Source organism: Hypanus sabinus, chromosome 1 (genome assembly GCF_030144855.1).
Source record: "Hypanus sabinus isolate sHypSab1 chromosome 1, sHypSab1.hap1, whole genome shotgun sequence".
NCBI classification, from domain to species: Eukaryota; Metazoa; Chordata; class Chondrichthyes; order Myliobatiformes; family Dasyatidae; genus Hypanus; species Hypanus sabinus.
The window spans coordinates 200,202,823-200,222,853 of record NC_082706.1 but is presented as its reverse complement, the minus strand read 5'-3'; positions in this window follow the sequence as shown (position 1 = coordinate 200,222,853).

The following is a 20,031-nucleotide window of genomic DNA, read 5'->3' as shown; positions in this document are numbered from 1 at the left end:
TGTCTGAAGTGTATTATATTGTAGCTTCTTATTAACAAGTTGTCTTTGTTTTTCTTCTGTCATATATCTTTGAGATTCTTTTTCTAATTTTGTAATCTCATTTTCCAATTGATCTATTTCTACCATATATTCCTTCTTAATTTTAGAAGTATAACTTAATATCTGGCCTCTCAAATATGCCTTCATCGCTTCCCATAATATAAATTTATCATCAACTGAATGTGAGTTTGTATCTAAAAAATACTGAATCTGTTTTTTCATAAAATCACAAAAATCTTGACATTTTAATAATATTGAATTAAATCTCCATCTGTAAATCGATTCCTCCTTATCCATCATTATCATTGTCATTATCAAAGGGGAATGATCTGACAATATTCTTGCTTTATATTCCATATTTTTCACTGTCTTGAATATTCGCTGATAGTAGGAAAAAATCTATCCTTGAATAAGTTTTATGTCTATTTGAATAAAATGAATAATCTCTTTCTCTTGAGTTAATTCTTCTCCATATATCAATCAAATTTAAATCTTTCATCAATGATAAAGTTAATTTTGCTACTTTTGGTTTTGTAACAACCTTTGTTGACCTATCCAAAACTGGGTCTAGACAAAAGTTGAAGTCTCCACCTATTAATATTTTATCGTGTGCGTCAGCCAAGTTCAAAAAAGCCTCTTGTATAAATTTTATATAATTTTCATTTGGTGCATAAATATTCATAACAGTCCATAGTTCTGAAAAGATTTGACAATGTATAATTACATATCATCCCGCAGAATCAATTAATACATTTTGTATTTTAATTGGTAAAGTTTTGTTAACCAAAATTGCAACTCCCCTCGCTTTTGAATTAAATGAAGCTGCTATAACATTTCCGACCCAATCGCTCTTTAATTTCTGATGTTCTATCTCTGTTAAATGTGTTTCTTGTATAAAAGCTATATCGATTTTCATTTTCTTAACGTATGTTAAAATTCTTTTTCTTTTCACCGGTCCATTAAAACTTTAAAAATTCAGTAAATTAGTCATCATTTTTAATGGGGTTACTCCAGTCTATAATAATAAATAATATTTCAACTCTCATAGTATCTTGGGGAATTATTTTAAAATTCTCCATGTTGCTATGTGTCTCCCCTGTGATATCTCTCTGTGTCGATGTGCTCAATGGTGGGGAGGGCTTTACCTGTGATAGACTGGGCCATATCTACTACTTTTAATTCCATGTCCCATTCCCATTCTGATATGTCTATCCATGGCCTCCTCTACTGTCAAGATGAAGCCACACTCAGGTTGGAGGAACAACACTTTATGTACCGGCTGGGTAGCCTCCAACCTGATGGCATGACCATTGACTTCTCTAACTTCTGTTAATGCCCCTCCTCCCCTTTTTACCCCATCCCTGACATATTTAGTTGTTTGTTTTTTTCTCTCTCTCTGCCCATCAACCTGCCTGTTCTCCATCACCCTCTGGTGCTCCCTCCTCCCCCTTTCTTTCTCCCAAGGCCTCCCGTCCCATGATCCTTTCCCTTCTCTAGCTCTATATCACTTTCGCCAATCACCTTTCCAGCTCTTAGCTTCATCCCACCCCCTCTGGTCTTCTCCTATCATTTTGCATTTCCCCCTCCCCTTACTACTTTCAAATCTCTTACTATCTTTCCTTTCGGTTAGTCCTGATGAAGGGTCTCGGCCCGAGACGTCGACAGTGCTTCTCCCTATAGCTGCCTGGCCTGCTGTGTTCCACCAGCATTTTGTGTGTGTTGTTGTTTGAATTTCCAGCGTCTGCAGATTTCCTCATGTTTGCACATCCTTTCTGAGATATGGGGCCCAAAACTGTTGACAATACTCCAAGTACAGCCTGACTAGTGTCTTATAAAGTTTCAGCATTATCTCCTTGCTTTATATTCTATTCCCCTTGAAATAAATGCCAATATTGCATTTGCCTTCTTTACCACAGACTCAACCTGTGAATTAACCCTCTGGGAGTCTTGCACAAGGACTCTCAATCCCCTCTGCACCTCTGACGTTTGAACTTTCTCCCCATTTAGATAATAGTCCGCATTATTGCTCCTTTTACCAAAATGCATTAGAAACGTTGAAACATAGAAAACCTACAGCACAATACAGGCCCTTCGGCTCACAGAGCTGTGTCGAACATGTCCTTACCTTAGAAATTACCGAGGTCAGGGATGGCCAACCTATGGCACATGCACCAAAAGTGGCGCATTGGAGGATTGGAAGTGGCGCATTGCACCCCAGTGATAATAATAAAAAAGTAAACCTACCCATGCAATAAGTATTAACCAAAAATTGCTTTGTAGAAAAAAAATATGTAACAGGAATTCAGGTAGCTTAGAGCTAGAAATGGGTTTTACTGAGAATAAATCTAAAACTTAACAATTATTTTTAGCAATTTTATTATTTCATGCACATCTTTTGGTGAGTGTTATCTTATTTCACATTAAAAACACAAACACGAGGAAATCTGCAGATGCTGGAAATTCAAGCAACACATACGAAATGCTGGTGGAACACAACAGGCCAGGCAGCATCTATAGGAAGAAGTACAGGACTAATGAAGGGTCTCGGCCCGAAACGTCAACTGTACTTCTTCACATAGATGCTGCCCGGCCTGCTGCATTCCACCAGCATTTTGTGTGTGTTTCTTTCACATTAATCTGTTCTCAATTTTTAAAAAATGTTCAATGTGTCAAACTAGGAAAGAAGGACTTTTGTTCTGCAGTCGTTCCATAACTGTTCAATACACGTTTGATACTTGTTTGATCTGAGGTGCCAAGCGTCTGCACCAGTGGTGCGTCGCAGGTTTTTGCCAGTCAGTTTACAATTGACACTCATGTGCTACGGAGCTGTGCTTTGTTCCTTTGTGAACATTCGCAGTTTTGTACTTTTTCGAAAATTAAGCCTTGCTTTTACATTCAGTTACCCATCACAGTGCAAAAGAAAACCAGAAGGTCATAGTAAGCATGAATTCAATGAACAGTGGGAAAATGAGTTCTTATTTATAGCGGGTCCGTCAGGAAAACCGTTGTGCATTGTTTGTGAAAACTCTTTCTCACATAATAGAAGACATGATCTTAATAGACACTATAAAACACAACATCAGACTGAAATAGAAGGACAACTGAAGCTAGTGCTTGGGTCTGAGTTACAGTGATTAAGAAAAAGGAAGAAATCAAAAGAAGACAAAATATATTTGTTAAAAGTCTCATTAAGGTAAGTAATATTAAATAAATATATCATGTAAAAATGCTCAATATGTCTATATTAACATATTTTTATATGAATTGAACGGGGGTACAAGAGTTGTATGGCGCATCTGAACTCGTGAGTGAAAAAAATTGACACATGGAATGTAAAAGGTTGCCCACCCCTGACCTAGGTTACCCATAGCCCTCTATTTTTCTAAGCTCCACGTACCTATCTAAGAGTCTCTTAAAAGACCCTATCATATTTGCCTCCACCACATCACCGGCAGCCCATTCCATGCACTCACCACTCTCTGCATTAAAAACTTACCCCTGACATCTCCTCTATACCTAATTATCATACATTTCCCAACACTGTATTCCATCTGCCACTTTTTTGCCAATTCTTCCAATTTATCTAAGTCCTGCTGCAATCGCATTGCTTCCTCAGCACTATCTACCCCCCACCTAACTTTGTATCACCCGCAAACTTTGCCACAAAGCCATCTATTCCATTATCCAAATCATTGACTAACAATGTGAAAAGCAGTGGTCCCAATACTGACCCCTGAGGAACACCACTAGTTAATGCCCAGTGGTGCCCAGAAAACAACCCCTCCCTCCATGTCGAAGAAAACAAAGGAGTTGATTGTGGATTACACTGGCTGGCACCTATTGATACCAATGGGACTGTAGTTGAGAGGGTGAGTAGTTTCAAGTTCCTCGGTATACACATCACCAAGGATCTCACCTGGACTGTACACATCACCTGTGGGGTGAAAAGAGCACAACAGTACCTCTTCCTCCTCAGACGGCTGAGGAAGTTCGGCACGAGTCCCAAATCCTCAGGACTTTCCACAGGGACACCGTCAAGAGCATCCTGACTGGCTGTGTCATCGCCTGGTATGGGAACTGTACTACCCTCAATCACAGGGCACTGCAGCGAGTGGTGTGGACAGCCCACCGCGTCTGTGGATGTGAACGTTCCTCTATTCAGGGCATTTACAGCAGCAGGTGTGCAAAACGGGCCCAGAGGGCCCTACTTCAACCACCCCAACAACAAACTGTTTCAGCCTCAAATGGTACCACAGCATTAAGGCCAGGCCAGCAGGCTCTGGGACAACTTCTTTTACCAGGGCATCAGATTTATCAACACACATTGATCTGATCGGATATCTGACTGTGCATACATGTATACAAAACAATTCTGGAGACAATTTTAGCGTTTGGGCAATATCCTCCTACATTTTCCCTTCCCTATTGTTTGTGCATTGCAACTGAGACGTAACATAAAGATCTTTACTCCCTCATGTTGTGAGATGATGTAAGAAATAAAATAAATTCTGATACTGAGTGGCAGAATCTGAGCCTCTGTACCTCCCTCTGCAAATGAATCTTCTATTTCCTAACCAGAAGACCACAGACTGTGTGGATTGGTGATAACATCTCCTCCTTGCTGACAATCCACACAGGCACACCTCAAGGGTGTGTGCTTAGCCCACTGCTCTACTCTCTAAATACACACGACTGCCTGGCTAGGCTTAGCTCAAATGCCATCTATAAATTTGCTGATGATGCAACCATTGTTGGTAGAATCTCAGATGCTGATGAGAGGGCGTACAGGAGCGAGGTATGCCAACTAGTGGAGTGGTGCTGCAGCAACAACCTGGCACTCAACGTCAGTAAGATGAAACAGCCGAGTATGGACTTCAGGAAGGGTAAGACGAAGGAACTCATTGAGGGATCAGAAGTGGAGAGAGTGAGCAGTTTCAAGTTCCTGGGTGTCAAGATCTCTGAGGATCTAACCTGGTCCCAACATATCGATGTAGTTATAAAGAAGGCAAGGCAGTGGCTATACTTTATTAGGAGTTTATACTTTAATATGAAGAGATTTGGCATGTCAACAAATACACTCAAAAACTTCTGTAGTTGTACTGTGGAGAGCATTCTGACAGGCCGCATCACTGTCTGGTATGGAGGGCTACTGCACAGGACCGAAAGAAGCTGCAGAAGGTTGTAAATCTAGTCAGCTCCAACTTGGGTACGAGCCTACAAAGCCAAAGTTAGGGTGCAGTGTCTCAGAAAGGCAGCGTCCATTATAAAGGACCTGCAGCACCCAGGGCATGCCCTTTTCTTACTGTTACCATCAGGTAGGAGGTACAGAAGCCTGAAAGCACACAGTCAGCGATTCAGGAACAGCTTCTTCCCCTCTGCCATCTGATTCCTAACTGTTTTTGCACATTTTAAAAAATCTGTTCAATATATGTAATTGTTTATTTATTATTATTTTTATTTTATTTATTATTATTATTTTTCTTCTATATCTTGTATTGCATTGAACTGCTGCTGCTAAATTAACAAATTTCACATCACATGCCGGTGATAATAAACCTGATTCTCATTCAAATTCTTGATGTTATCGCAGCAAAATAGCATAGTGTGATATTCAACCCCTAGATGGCATGAGAGGGCAGAAGATAAACCAATCAGATTTAATGCTTAGAGACACAAGGGATTCTGCAGATGTTGGAAATCCAGAGCAATGCACACGATGTACTGGAAAAATCTGTAGGTCAGGCAGCACTATGGGGGGGGGGGGGTGGTCAGGGGCAGTAAATTAAAAGCTGAGTGCAGCCCTGGGTCTCGGCCCGAAACATCGGCTGCTTAATTCCCTCCACAAATGCTGTGTGACTTGCTGAGTTCCTCCAACATGGAATATGCTGCAATACAATTGTGTAAGCAAGGGAACATAGTAAACCTCGGCATCAGCGTAACCAGATGAGACACAGTATTGCTGAGCAGAGAGATGAGCCTCTGATGGCTTAGGATGAGTGAACTCGGCCTTTTCCCCTTGGAGTGACGGAGGATGAGAGGTGACCTGATAGAGGTGTTCAAGATGTTGAGAGGCATTGATCATGTGGATAGTCAGAGGCTTTTCCCCAGGGCTGAAATGGCTAACACGAGAGGGCACAGTTTTAAGGTGCTTGGAAGTAAGTACAGAGGAGATGTCAGGGGTAAGTTTTTTACACAGAGAGCGGTGAGTGTGTGGATTGGGCTGCCTGTGACAGTGGTGGAAATGGATACGATAGGGTCTTTAAGAGTCTCCTGAATAGGTACACAGAGCTTTGAAAAATAGAGGGCTATGGGTAACCCTAGCTAATTTCTACAGTAAGTACATGTTCAGCACAGCATTGTGGGCCGAAGGGCCTGTATTGTGCTGTAGGTTTTCTATGTTTAGATCTTGGGGTCCAAGTTCATAGCTCCATGAAAGTGGTACACAAGCTGATAGGCTCGTTAAAGAGGCTTAAGGAATGCTTGCTTTTACTAGTCGAGGAATTGACTTCCAAAACCAAGCGGCTATGTTGCAACTTTATAGAACTCTGGTTAGGTCACATCTGGAGTTTTGTGTACAGTTCTGGTCACCCCTTGTAGGAAGGATGGAGGCTTTGTAGAGGGTAAGAAAGACGCTGCCTGGTTTAGAGGGTATGTGTTATTATGAGAGGCTGGACAAACTTGAGTTGTTTCTTTGGAGCAGCAGAGGCTGAGGGGAGATCTGATAGGTGTTTATAAGATTATGGAAGCCATGGATAGAGTAGACAGGGAGTATCTATTTCCCAGTGTCGAAATGTCTAATACCAGAGGGCATGCATTGAGGTTGAGAAGGGTAGGTTCAAGAAGGATGTGAGGGTTAAGTGTTTTACTCAGAGAGTGGTGGATCCGTGGAATGCACTGCCTGGTATGAGAGTCGAGGATTTTAAGGGGTGTTTAAATAGGCTCATAAATATGAGGAAGATAGAGGGATTGTGTAGGTAGAAGGGATTAGATTTTGGGTGCTTTCTGATTTACTTTTTAGCTGGATCAGCACAATGTTGTGGGCCAAAAGGCCTGTTTCTGTGCTGTACTGTTAATGATCCTGAATAATATTTGAATGTAAGTGAATTGAATTATAATGTTTGAATAAAAACTTTGTTGGTAGGAGAGTTTGCAAATGTGTGAGGTGTTGGCGGAGTAGCTCAGGTGAGTAACAAGCAGATTTTGTAGATGGTTCATTCTGTGCACCATGATGAAATAAATCAATATTTAAGGTTCTGGGTTGGGTATTAATCAAGTGGCTTGGGTTATTCTGCTGAACGTTGTGGGCAAATATGTTGGTGCTGGACTATGTGGTGACACGTTGACTGCCCCAAACACATCCTCAGGTGGTGTTGATTGTTAACACAAAATTAGACTATCAGATGATAAGACACAGGAGCAGAATGAGGCCATTCAGCCCATCGAGTCTGATCCACATTCCATGACGGCTGATCCCAGATCCCACTCAACCCCATACACCTGCCTTCTCACCATATCCTTTGGTGCCCCGACTGATCAGGAAACCATCAACTTCTGTCTAAAGTATACCCACGGACCTGGCCTGCACTGCAGTCTGTGGCAGAGCCTTCCACAGATTCACCACTCTCTGGCTAAGAGACTTTCTCGTTACCTCTGTACTAAAGGGTCACCCTTCATTTTTGCTGGTGTGCCCCCTAGTTCTGGATGCCCCCACCATAGGGAGCATCCTCTCCACATCCACCCTATCTAATTCTTTTCAACATTCGGTAGATTTCAATGAGACACCCCCACATTCTTCTAATTTCCAGTGAGTACAGGCCCAAAACTGCCAAACACTCCTCATATGTTAACCCCTTCATTCCCAGAAGCATCTTTGTGAACCTCCTCTGAATTTACTCCAGTGAGATCACATTCTTTCCGAGATATGGGGCCCAAAGCTGTCGACAATACTCCAAGTGCGGCCTGACTCGTGTCTTATAAAGTCTCGCCATTATCTCCTTGCTTTTATATTCTATTCCCCTTGAAATAAATGCCAACATTGCATTTGCCTTCTTTACCGCAGACTCAACCTGTAAACTGACCTTCTGGTAGTCAAATGACGGATTTCACTGTGTGTTTTGATGCACATGTGGCGAATAAGTGAATCTGAATCTCGATCAAAACATATTTTACTTGTAACACTTGAAGAACTTTAAATTCCTTAGCATTATCTCATCAGAGAATTTGTCCTGGGGCCAGTAGGCAAGTAACATCGCAAAGTAGGCTCCACAACCATCAAGGTCGTGAACCGGCATGGATAACTACAGTCACCTCAATGCTGAGCTGACTCCACAGCCTATAAGACTCTGCGACTCATGGTCTCAGTATTATTTATTTATTTTTTAAAAATTACTTTTACAATTTACTTCTTTTGCATATTGATTGTTTGTTTTTGTTATGTACCTTTTTTCATAAGTTGCCTATTATATCTTTTCTTTTCCTGTAATTGCCAAGTTCCAAGATTGCCAAGCCGAGGAGTGGTAGTGGGGACAAGCTCCCACTGCTTAAAAAGTACTCCTCACGGCATGCATCTCAAATAGCCTCTGACAACCAAGTCCAACTCCTGGCCTGCTCGTGTGGCTTAGCCTGCAAGCCTGGCAGAACTGTTTCTACTGACAGGAGAAGGGGTGAAGGCAGATCCTGGCGCCTTAAAACCAGTGCTTCGGGTAAATGGAGCTTGTCACCCTGGGAAGGCAGTCCATCTAAGAGAGGGAAAACTCTGATTTCAAACCTCCACTGCCTTGTGGCCATACCCAATCATGGGAAAGGCTTCGGGAGTAAACCCTGAGGACAAATCCTAAGTCCCTAAGGCAGTCCAATGTTACATTCAACCTCGTTCTGGCAACTCCTGCGACGACGTCGGTGCCAAGTTGTATCGGCCCCTGCCCTTCCCTTGGACAGCATCGGTGGCATGGAAAGGGGAGACTGCCGATCTCTCATAAAACCTTGCCCAGGCCTGCGCCCTGGAGAGGATACTCCAGCATCGCCTCACCACGGTGGCAAAACACAGAAAGCAGCTTTTTTGTTAGCTGAATCAAGACTCTCCAGGCGCAGATCCACGGTCTCTCGAGACCGACAGATGCCACACAATTGCCTGCAAGACAATGGACTTCAAGGCAGTACAGTGCTGTGCAGAGAATTTTAGGCGCATATATATAACTAGGATGCCTAAGGTGTTTGTACGGCACTGTGTTCAACAACGTGGATCAGAGTGCATTTGTTAATCTGGCAGGAACAAAGGATGTTGGGAATGGTGAGGGAGGAGCACCACGGGAGGGGTGGGGGACAGGTGGCAGAGAAAGAGTGCCAGGTGTGGGCATTGTGTGAATGCAGACACATCCAGCACTGAGACGTGCCAGGCAACATTACCTGATTCCAATCAATTGGTTTATTGATCAATACAGAATGTCCCTCTGGTGCATCCCACTCTCTCCCCTCTCCCTTCCCCTTTTCCCAAACCAAGATTCCCCTCTCCCTGCCCCCTTCCCACTCTCAGTCCACAACAGAAACCCATATCAGAATTAAGTTTATCATCACTCACATGTCATGAAATTTGTTTTTCTTTCCAGCAGCAGTACAGTGTAATACATAGAATTACTCTGGTACAGTACAGAGGTCTTAGGTACCTTCGCTATATATGTGCCTAAGACTTTTGCACAGTACTACTTACAGTGACATTTAAGTATTTTGATGATAAATTTACTTTGAACTTTGGACTTAGAGGGTAATGATGCTGCCACAGACATGTCTTTATTCCTAATAATTGAGAAGAGCTAGTATATTGCCAATAAACAGCTACAATTGTATTTAACAGTTCCGACTAAGTGATTAGCTTGTCAATGTGTATCCATTGGGCTGAAATAAATACTTATTCCTAGTTATAAGGCTGTTAATCAAGAGCAGATTCAAGCAAAAGTTATAAGTAACAATAGAGTTGTAGTAAGCTACAGCATAGAAACCGGCCCTTCAGCCCATCTAGTCCGTGCAGAACTATTAATTTGCCATTGACATGGCCCCGGATCATAATCCTTCATATCCCTCCTGTTGTGACTGTGCAAATAAATAAGAGTATGCACGCAGGTGGTGATGGTAGCTGGTGTATTCACATTGCAAGGAGAGAAAGAAAGATATCCATAGATGTAGACAACAGATAGGTCGTTATCATGTGCTAACAAGACTCATTGCTTGAAAAGAAATAGATCCGTACATTACACTGTCTCCCCCTTTAGATTAATGTAACAGAAAATACTGTATATGGGCAAAACCTTCAATTTCCCTGAAAAAAACTATATTCAAATAAACATGGCTTCACAGTAACAGTCTGTTACTACACTGCACTAGAGATTTAGTCTTTTGTGTGGTGCTCTGTTTCTTTCAGGAGAGCACCTTTGGACATGTGGAGTGGCATCATAGAAACACAGAAACTTAGAAATCTATGGCACATTACAGGCCCTTCGGCCCACACTGTTATGCCAACTGTGTAACCTACTCTAGAAGCTGCCTAGTATTTCCCTAGCGCAGAGCCCTCTATTTTTCTAAGCTCCATGTACCGACTGATGCACCATCAATAACTCTTGGAGATATGAGGCGATATATAGGCTTTTATTGGCTGGAAGAAAGAACAAGCAGCAATTGACCACCACACTACATCCTGGAGACTGAGACCGGGGCTGTGTCTCCAATCGCCTTTATACCGGGGTCCGTGGGAGGAGCCACAGGAGCAGTCAGCGGTGGGGGGGGGGGGCATGTCCAGACAGGTATACGTAGTTCACCACACCTATCTAGGAGACTCTTAAGAGACCCTATTGTATCCACCTCCACCACCTTCAAAGTTAGTACATTCCACATACCCACCATTCTCTGTGTGAAAAACTTACACCTGACATCCCCTCGGTACCTATTTCCAAGAACCTTAAAACTATGGCCCCTCGTGTTAGCCATTTCAGCCTTGGGAAAAAAGCCTCTAGCTATCTACATGATCAGTGCCTCTCATCATCTTGTACACCTCCATCAGGTCATCTCTCATCCTCTGTCGCCCCAAGGAGAAAAGGCCGAGTTCACTCAACCTATTCTCATAAGGCATGCTCCCCAATCCAGGCAACATCCTTGTAAATTTACTGTGCACTCTATCAAGCTTGGCAGGTGTCTTGTCAAAGACAACTTTCTCTGTTTTTGCTGTCACAGACATGATAATCATTGAAAGATAAATCTGATGGCTGTAATGTGTCCGTTTTGTTGGATACAATTGACTCAGGTGTGTTTTTCAGTTGAGCATGCATGCAGTCTGATCCACATGATGTCTCCATGTCTGATCTCCAACATCCACTGTACATCAGTGGTCCAGTTCTTGTAGCTATCCTACCGTGTGTCCACTTGGTAATCACGCACTAGGACTTCCTGTCCAACCTCGAAGCTCCTTGCTGCTTCACTTGGCAACTGGCTGAACTGTTTATTCTACACTTCCGTCCGTAGGTCTGGCTTCATGAGGTCCATGTGAGATCTGATTCCTGCTCAAGAACAGAACTGCAGCTGTTTGATTTGTCATCTCATGAACAGAGTTCCGATACACAAAAAGAAAGTTGTCCACCTTGTGCTGGAGAGAAATACCCTCCTTGTCCATCGCTTTAATGGACTTCTTGAAGGTTTGGATAAGCTGTTCAGTTAACCCATTGTTGCTGGGTGGTGAGGAGCTGACTTGACATGTTTGTTGCTATTTTTTTTCATGAACGCTCTGAACTCTTCTGACATATATTGTGGTTGGTTGTCAGTCACAATTTGTTCAGGTAAGCCATTTCCGGTGAAGATAGTCCTCGGTGTGGAAACGGTCTTTTCTGATGTGGCTGCACTTATTTGTGTGGCTTCAGGACACTTGGAACGAGCATCCACAGCAATCGGAAATGTGGAGTCCATGAATGGGCCAGCAAAGTCAGTATGTCCTCTGCCGCGGCAATGATGGTCACTCCCATGGGCGTGACGGAATTTATGGGAGTGCATTTTGAACTTAATGGCATCCCAAAAGCTTTTGACCAAGTTTCAATCTGCCTCGTTATTCCTGAGCATTACATGCAGCTCCGGACTCTTCATCCAACCTGTATGCAGATGAAAATCATGCGATTTTCTAACACATTGGTGCACTATTAAGAGGTGCCCACAACATGAGATAGAAACATAGAAGCATAGAAAATAGGTGCAGGAATAGGCCATTTGGCCCCTCGAGCCTGCATCGCCATTCAGTATGATCATGGCTGATCATCCAACTCAGAACCCTGTACCTGCTTTCTCTCCATACCCCCGATCCCTTTAGCCACAAGGGCCATATCTAACTTCCTCTTAAATATAGCCAATGAACCGGCCTCAACTGTTTCCTGTGGCAGAGAATTCCACAGATTCATAACTCTCTGTGTGAAGAAGTTTTTCCTCATCTCGGTCCTAAAAGGCTTCCCCTTTATCCTTAAGCTGTGATCCCTCGTTCTGGACTTCCCCAACATCGGAAACAATCTTCCCGCAACTAGCCTGTCCAATCCCTTTAGGATTTTATACGTTTCAATAAGAACCCCCCTCAATCTTCTAAATTGCAGTGAGTATAAGCCTAGTCAATCCAGTCTTTCTTCATATGAAAGTTCTGCCATCCCAGGAATCAATCTGGTGAACCTTCTCTGTACTCCCTCTATGGCAAGAATGTCTTTCCTCAGATTAGGGGACCAAAACTGCACACGATATTCTAGGTGCAGTCTCACCAAGGCCTTGTACAACTGCAGTAGAACCTCCCTGCTCCTGTACTCATATCCTTTTGCTATGAATGCCAACATACCATTTGCCTTTTTCACCGCCTGCTGTACCTGCATGCCCACCTTCAATGACTGGTGTACAATGACACCCAGGTCTCGTTGCATCTCCCTTTTTCCTAATCGGCCACCGTTCAGATAATAATCTGTTTCCCTGTTCTTGCAACCAAAGTGGATAACCTCACATTTATCTACATTAAATTGCATCTGCCATGAATTTGCCCACTCACCTAACCTATCCAAGTCACCCTGCATCCTCTTAGCATCCTCCTCACTGTTAACACCGCCACCCAACTTCGTGTCATCTGCAAACTTGGAGATGCTGCATTTAATTCCCTCATCTAAATTATTAATATATATTGTAAACAACTGGGGTCCCAGCACTGAGCCTTGCGGTACCCCACTAGTCACTGCCATTCTGAAAAGGTCCCGTTTACTCTCACTCTTTGCTTCCTGTCTGCCAACCAATTCTCTATCCACATCAATACCATACCTCCAATACCGTGTGCTTAAAGTTTGCACAATAATCTCCTGTGTGGGACCTTGTCAAAAGCCTTTTGAAAATCTAAATATACCACATCCACTGGAACTCCCCTATCCACTCTACTAGTTACATCTTCAAAAAATTCTATAAGATTCGCCAGCCATGATTTTCCTTTCACAAATCCATGCTGACTTTGTCCGATGATTTCACCTCTTTCCAAATGTGCTGTTATCACATCTTTGATAACCGACTCTAGCATTTTCCCCACCACCGATGTCAGACTAACCGGTCTATAATTCCCCGGTTTCTCTCTCCCTCCTTTTTTAAAAAGTGGGGTTACATTAGCCACCCTCCAATCCTCAGGAACTAATCCAGAATCTAAGGAATTTTGAAAAATTATCATTAATGCATCCACTATTTCTTGGGCTACTTCCTTAAGCACTCTGGGATGGAGACCATCTGGCCCTGGGGATTTATCTGCCTTTAATCCCTTCAATTTACCTAACACCACTTCCCTACTAGCATGTAATTCCCTCAGTTCCTCCATCTCATTGGACCCTCGGTTCCTTACTATTTCCGGAAGATTATTTATGCCCTCCTTAGTGAAGACAGAACCAAAGTAGTTATTCAATTGGTCTGCCATGTCTTTGTTCCCTATGATCAATTCACCTGTTTCTGACTGTAAAGGACCTACATTTGTCTTGACCAATCTTTTTCTTTTCACATATCTATAAAAGCTTTTACAGTCAGTTTTTATGTTCCCTGCCAGCTTTCTCTCATAATCTTTTTTCCCTTTCCTAATTAAGCCCTTTGTCCTCCTCTGCTGGTCTCTGAATTTCTCCCAGTCCTCAGGTGTGCCGCTTTTTTTTGCTAATTTATATGTTTCTTCTTTGGACTTGATACTATCCCTAATTTCCCTTGTCAGCCACGGGTGCACTACTTATAACCATATAACAATCACAGCACGGAAACAGGCCATCTTGGCCCTCCTAGTCCGTGCCAAACCCTTAATCTCACCTAGTCCCACCTACCCGCACTCAGCCCATAACCCTCCACTCCTTTCCTGTCCATATACCTATCCAATTTTACCTTAAATGACACAACTGAACTGGCCTCTACTACTTCTACAGGAAGCTCATTCCACACAGCTATCACTCTCTGAGTAAAGAAATACCCCCTTGTGTTTCCCTTAAACTTCTGCCCCCTAACTCTCAAATCATGTCCTCTAGTTTGAATCTCCCCTACTCTCAATGGAAACAGCCTGTTCACGTCAACTCTATCTATCCCTCTCAAAATTTTAAATACCCCGATCAAATCCCCCCTCAACCTTCTACGCTCCAATGAATAGAGACCTAACTTGTTCAACCTTTCTCTGTAACTTAATTGCTGAAACCCAGGTAACATCCTAGTAAATCGTCTCTGCACTCTCTCTAATTTATTGATATCTTTCCTATAATTCGGTGACCAGAACTGCACACAATATTCCAAATTTGGCCTTACCAATGCCTTGTACAACTTTAGCATTACATCCCAACTTCTGTACTCAATGCTTTGATTTATAAAGGCCAGCGTTCCAAAAGCCCTCTTCACCACCCTATCTACATGAGACTCCACTTTCAGGGAACTATGCACAGTTATTCCTAGATCTCTCTGTTCCTCTGCATTCCTCAATGCCCTACCATTTACTCTGTATGTTCTATTTGGATTATTCCTGCCAAAATGTAGAACCTCACACTTCTCAGCATTAAACTCCATCTGCCAACGTTCAGCCCATTCTTCTAACCAGCATAAATCTCCCTGCAAGCTTTGAAAATCCACCTCATTATCCACAACACCTCCTACCTTAGTATCATCGGCATACTTACTAATCCAATTTACCACCCCATCATCCAGATCATTTATGTATATTACAAACAACATTGGGCCCAAAACAGATCCCCGAGGCACCCCGCTAGTCACCGGCCTCCATCCCGATAAACAATTATCTACCACTACTCTCTGGCATCTCCCATCTAGCCACTGTTGAATCCATTTTATTACTCCAGCATTAATACCTAACGACTGAACATTCTTAACTAACCTTCCATGTGGAACTTTGTCAAAGGCTTTGCTGAAGTCCATATAGACTACATCCACTGCCCTACCCTCGTCAACATTCCTCGTAACTGCTTCAAAAAATTCAATAAGGTTTGTCAAACATGACCTTCCACGCACAAATCCATGCTGGCTACTTCTAATCAGATCCCGTCTATCCAGATAATTATAAATACTATCTCTAAGAATACTTTCCATTAATTTACCCACCACTGATGTCAAACTGACAGGTCTATAATTGCTAGGCTTCCTTCTAGAACCCTTTTTAAACAATGGAACCACATGAGCAATACGCCAATCCTCCGGCACAATCCCTGTTTCTAATGACATATTAAAGATCTCCGTCAGAGCTCCTGCTATTTCCTGCTACTTTCCCTGGTTTATTCTTTTGCCAAACTGGGATGAACAATTGTTGTAGTTCATCCATGTGATCTTTAAATGCTTGCCATTTCATATCCACTGTCAACCCTTTAAGTATCATTTGCCAGTCTATCTTAGCTAATTCACATGTCATACCTTCAAAGTTACCCTTCTTTAAGTTCAGAACCTTTGTTTCTGAATTAACTATGTCACTCTCCATCTTAATGAAGAATTCCACCATATTATGGTCACTCTTACCCAAGGGGCCTCGCACAACAAGATTGCTAACTAACCCTTCCTCATTGCTCAATACCCAGTCTAGAATGGCCTGCTCTCTAGTTGGTTCCTCGACATGTTGGTTCAGAAAACCATCCCGCATACATTCCAAGAAATCCTCTTCCTCAGCACCCTTACCAATTTGGTTCACCCAATCTATATGTAGATTGAAGTCACCCATTATAATTACTGTTCCTTTATTGCACAGGATCAAGACATCGGTGTTCTTTGACAATCAGTCCTGTCTCACCGAGAACTCTGGAATCACAGGATTACCATGAGCGGGCCATCCTTGCATAGTGATGTCCTAGACTTTTAACAATGTCAGGTCGTTCCTTGTTTCTCCTTGCATTTCAAAATTTGTTACCGGCAACTGGTCCACCAATGCAGTGTGAAACACTTCTGCTGGGTCACAGAATGAAGACTTTTCCTCTTCAGTTGCCAGCAGTGACAAGCCGTCAGCATTGCCGTCTTACACACACAAAGAGCAGGAGGAGCTCATCAGGCCAAGCAGCATCTATGGAAAAGAGTAGAGTCGGCTTTTCGGGCTGAGACCCTCAGTGCACTGGCCTGCTGAGTTCCTCCAGCATTGCTCAGATTTCCAGCATCTGCAGAATTTCTTCTGTTTGTGTTTAGCATTGCTGTGTTGTTTGGTACCTTTGAACTCTATGTCATAAGAGTGGGCTCCTAGGAGAAGTGCCCAACGTTGTAACTGGGTCGCAGTCATCACTGGAATTAACCATATAACCATATAACAATCACAGCACGGAAACAGGCCATCTCGGCCCTCCTAGTCCGTGCCGAACTCTTAATCTCACCTACCCGCACTCAGCCCATAACCCTCCACTCCTTTCCTGTCCATATACCTATCCAATTTTACCTTAAATGACACAACTGAACTGTCCTCTACTACTTCTACAGGAAGCTCATTCCATACAGCTACCACTCTCTGAGTAAAGAAATACCCCCTCGTGTTTCCCTTAAACTTCTGCCCGCTAACTCTCAAATCATGTCCTCTCGTTTGAATCTCCCCTACTCTCAATGGAAACAGCCTATTCACGTCAACTCTATCTATCTCTCTCAAAATTTTAAATACCTCGATCAAATCCCCCCTCAACCTTCTACGCTCCAATGAATAGAGACCTAACGTTCAACCTTTCTCTGTAACTTAAGTGCTGGAACCCAGGTAACATCCTAGTAAATCGTCTCTGCACTCTCTCTAATTTATTGATATCTTTCCTATAATTCAGTGACCAGAACTGTACACAATATTCTAAATTTGGCCTTACCAATGCCTTGTACAACTTTAGCATTACATCCCAACTTCTGTACTCAATGCTCTGATTTATAAAGGCCAGCGTTCCAAAAGCCTTCTTCACCACCCTATCTACATGAGACTCCAGCTTCAGGGAACTATGCACTGTTATCCCTAGATCTCTCTGTTCCACTGCATTCCTCAATGCCCTACCATTTACTCTGTATGTTCTATTTGGATTATTCCTGCCAAAATGTAGAACCTCACACTTCTCAGCATCAAACTACATCTGCCAACGTTCAGCCCATTCTTCTAACCGGCATAAATCTCCCTGCAAGCTTTGAAAACCCACCTCATTATCCACAACACCTCCTACCTTAGTATAATCGGCAATCCCCCCTGGGATTGAAAATGGACACAAGGGGCTGGTGATCTGTCACTAGAGTAAACTTTTGTCCATAAAGGTAGTGGTGGAACTTCCTTATTTCCCATACTAGACTAAAGGTGTTACAAGGTGGGGGAAGGGTGCTGGGAGAGGACAAGCAGGACACAAACACGTCTTTCTTAGGTTCAATAAAATAGCGTTTATTACTCACTACACAGAGAACCGGGAAATCAAGGAGGACAAAGAGGAACACGAACCTCGGACTAGGAGACTAGGGACCTTGGACTTGGAAACTGGGAACATGGACCGCCGCGGACCTTGGACTTGGAGTCTAGGACCTTGATTCGCTACAACTAGAACGTGGACACCATGGATCACCACAGTCAGAAACGTGGACACCATGGATCACCACAGCCAGAAACGTGGACACCATGGATCACCACAGTCAGAAACGTGGACACCATGGATCACCACAGCCAGAAACGTGGACACCATGGATCACCACAGTCAGAAACGTGGACACCATGGATTACCACAGTCAGAAACGTGGACACCATGGATCACCACAGCCAGAAACGTGGACACCATGGATCACCGCAGCCAGAAACATGGACACCATGGATCACCACAGTCAGAAACGTGGACACCATGGATCACCACAGCCAGAAACATGGACACCATGGATCGCCACAGCCAGAAACATGGACACCATGGATCACCACAGTCAGAAACGTGGACACCATGGATCACCACAGCCAGAAACATGGACACCATGGATCACCACAGTCATAAACGTGGACACCATGGATCACCACAGTCAGAAACATGGACACCATGGATCGCCACAGTCAGAAACATGGACACCATGGATCACCTCAGTCAGAAACGTGGACACCATGGATCACCACAGCCAGAAACATGGACACCATGGATCGCCACAGCCAGAAACATGGACACCATGGATCGCCGCAGCCAGAAACGTGGACACCATGGATCGCCGCAGCCAGAAACATGGACACCATGGATCTCCACAGCCAGAAACGTGGACACCATGGATCACCACAGTCAGAAACGTGGACACCATGGATCACCACAGCCAGAAACGTGGACACCATGGATTACCGCAGCCAGAAACGTGGACACCATGGATCACCACAGCCAGAGACGTGGACACCATGGATCACCACAGTCAGAAACGTGGACACCATGGATCACCACAGCCAGAAACGTGGACACCATGGATCACCACAATCAGAAGGTGGGCACCATGGATTACCGCAGCCAGAAACATGGACACTATGGATCACCACAGCCAGAAACGTGGACACCATGGATCACCGCAGCCAGAAACGTGGACACCATGGATCACCGCAGCCAGAAACATGGACACTATGGATCACCACAGCCAGAAATGTGGACACCATGGATCACCACAGTCAGAAACGTGGACACCATGGATCGCCGCAGCCAGAAACGTGGACACCATGGATCACCACAGTCAGAAACGTGGACACCATGGATCACCGCAGCCAGAAACATGGACACCATGGATCACCACAGCCAGAAACATGGACACCATGGATCACCACAGCCAGAAACGTGGACACCATGGATCACCGCAGCCAGAAACGTGGACACCATGGATCACCACAGCCAGAAACGTGGACACCATGGATCACCACAGTCAGAAACGTGGACACCATGGATCACCACAGCCAGAAACGTGGACACCATGGATCACCACAGCCAGAAACGTGGACACCATGGATCACCGCAGCCAGAAACGTGGACACCATGGATCACCACAGCCATAAACGTGGACACCATGGATCACCGCAGGCAGAAACGTGGACACCATGGATCACCGCAGGCAGAAAAGTGGACACCATGGATCACCGCAGCCAGAAACGTGGACACCATGGATCACCGCAGCCAGAAACGTGGACACCATGGATCACCGCAGCCAGAAACGTGGACACCATGGATCACCACAGCCAGAAACGTGGACACCATGGATTACCACAGCCAGAAACGTGGACACCATGGATTACCGCAGCCAGAAACGTGGACACCATGGATCGCCACAGCCAGAAACGTGGACACCATGGATCACCGCAGCCAGAAACGTGGACACTATGGATCACCGCAGTCAGAAACGTGGACACCATGGATCACCACAGCCAGAAACGTGGACACCATGGATCACCGCAGCCAGAAACGTGGACACTATGGATCACCTCAGTCAGAAACGTGGACACCCTGGATTACCACAGTCAGAAACGTGGACACCATGGATCACCACAGCCAGAAACGTGGA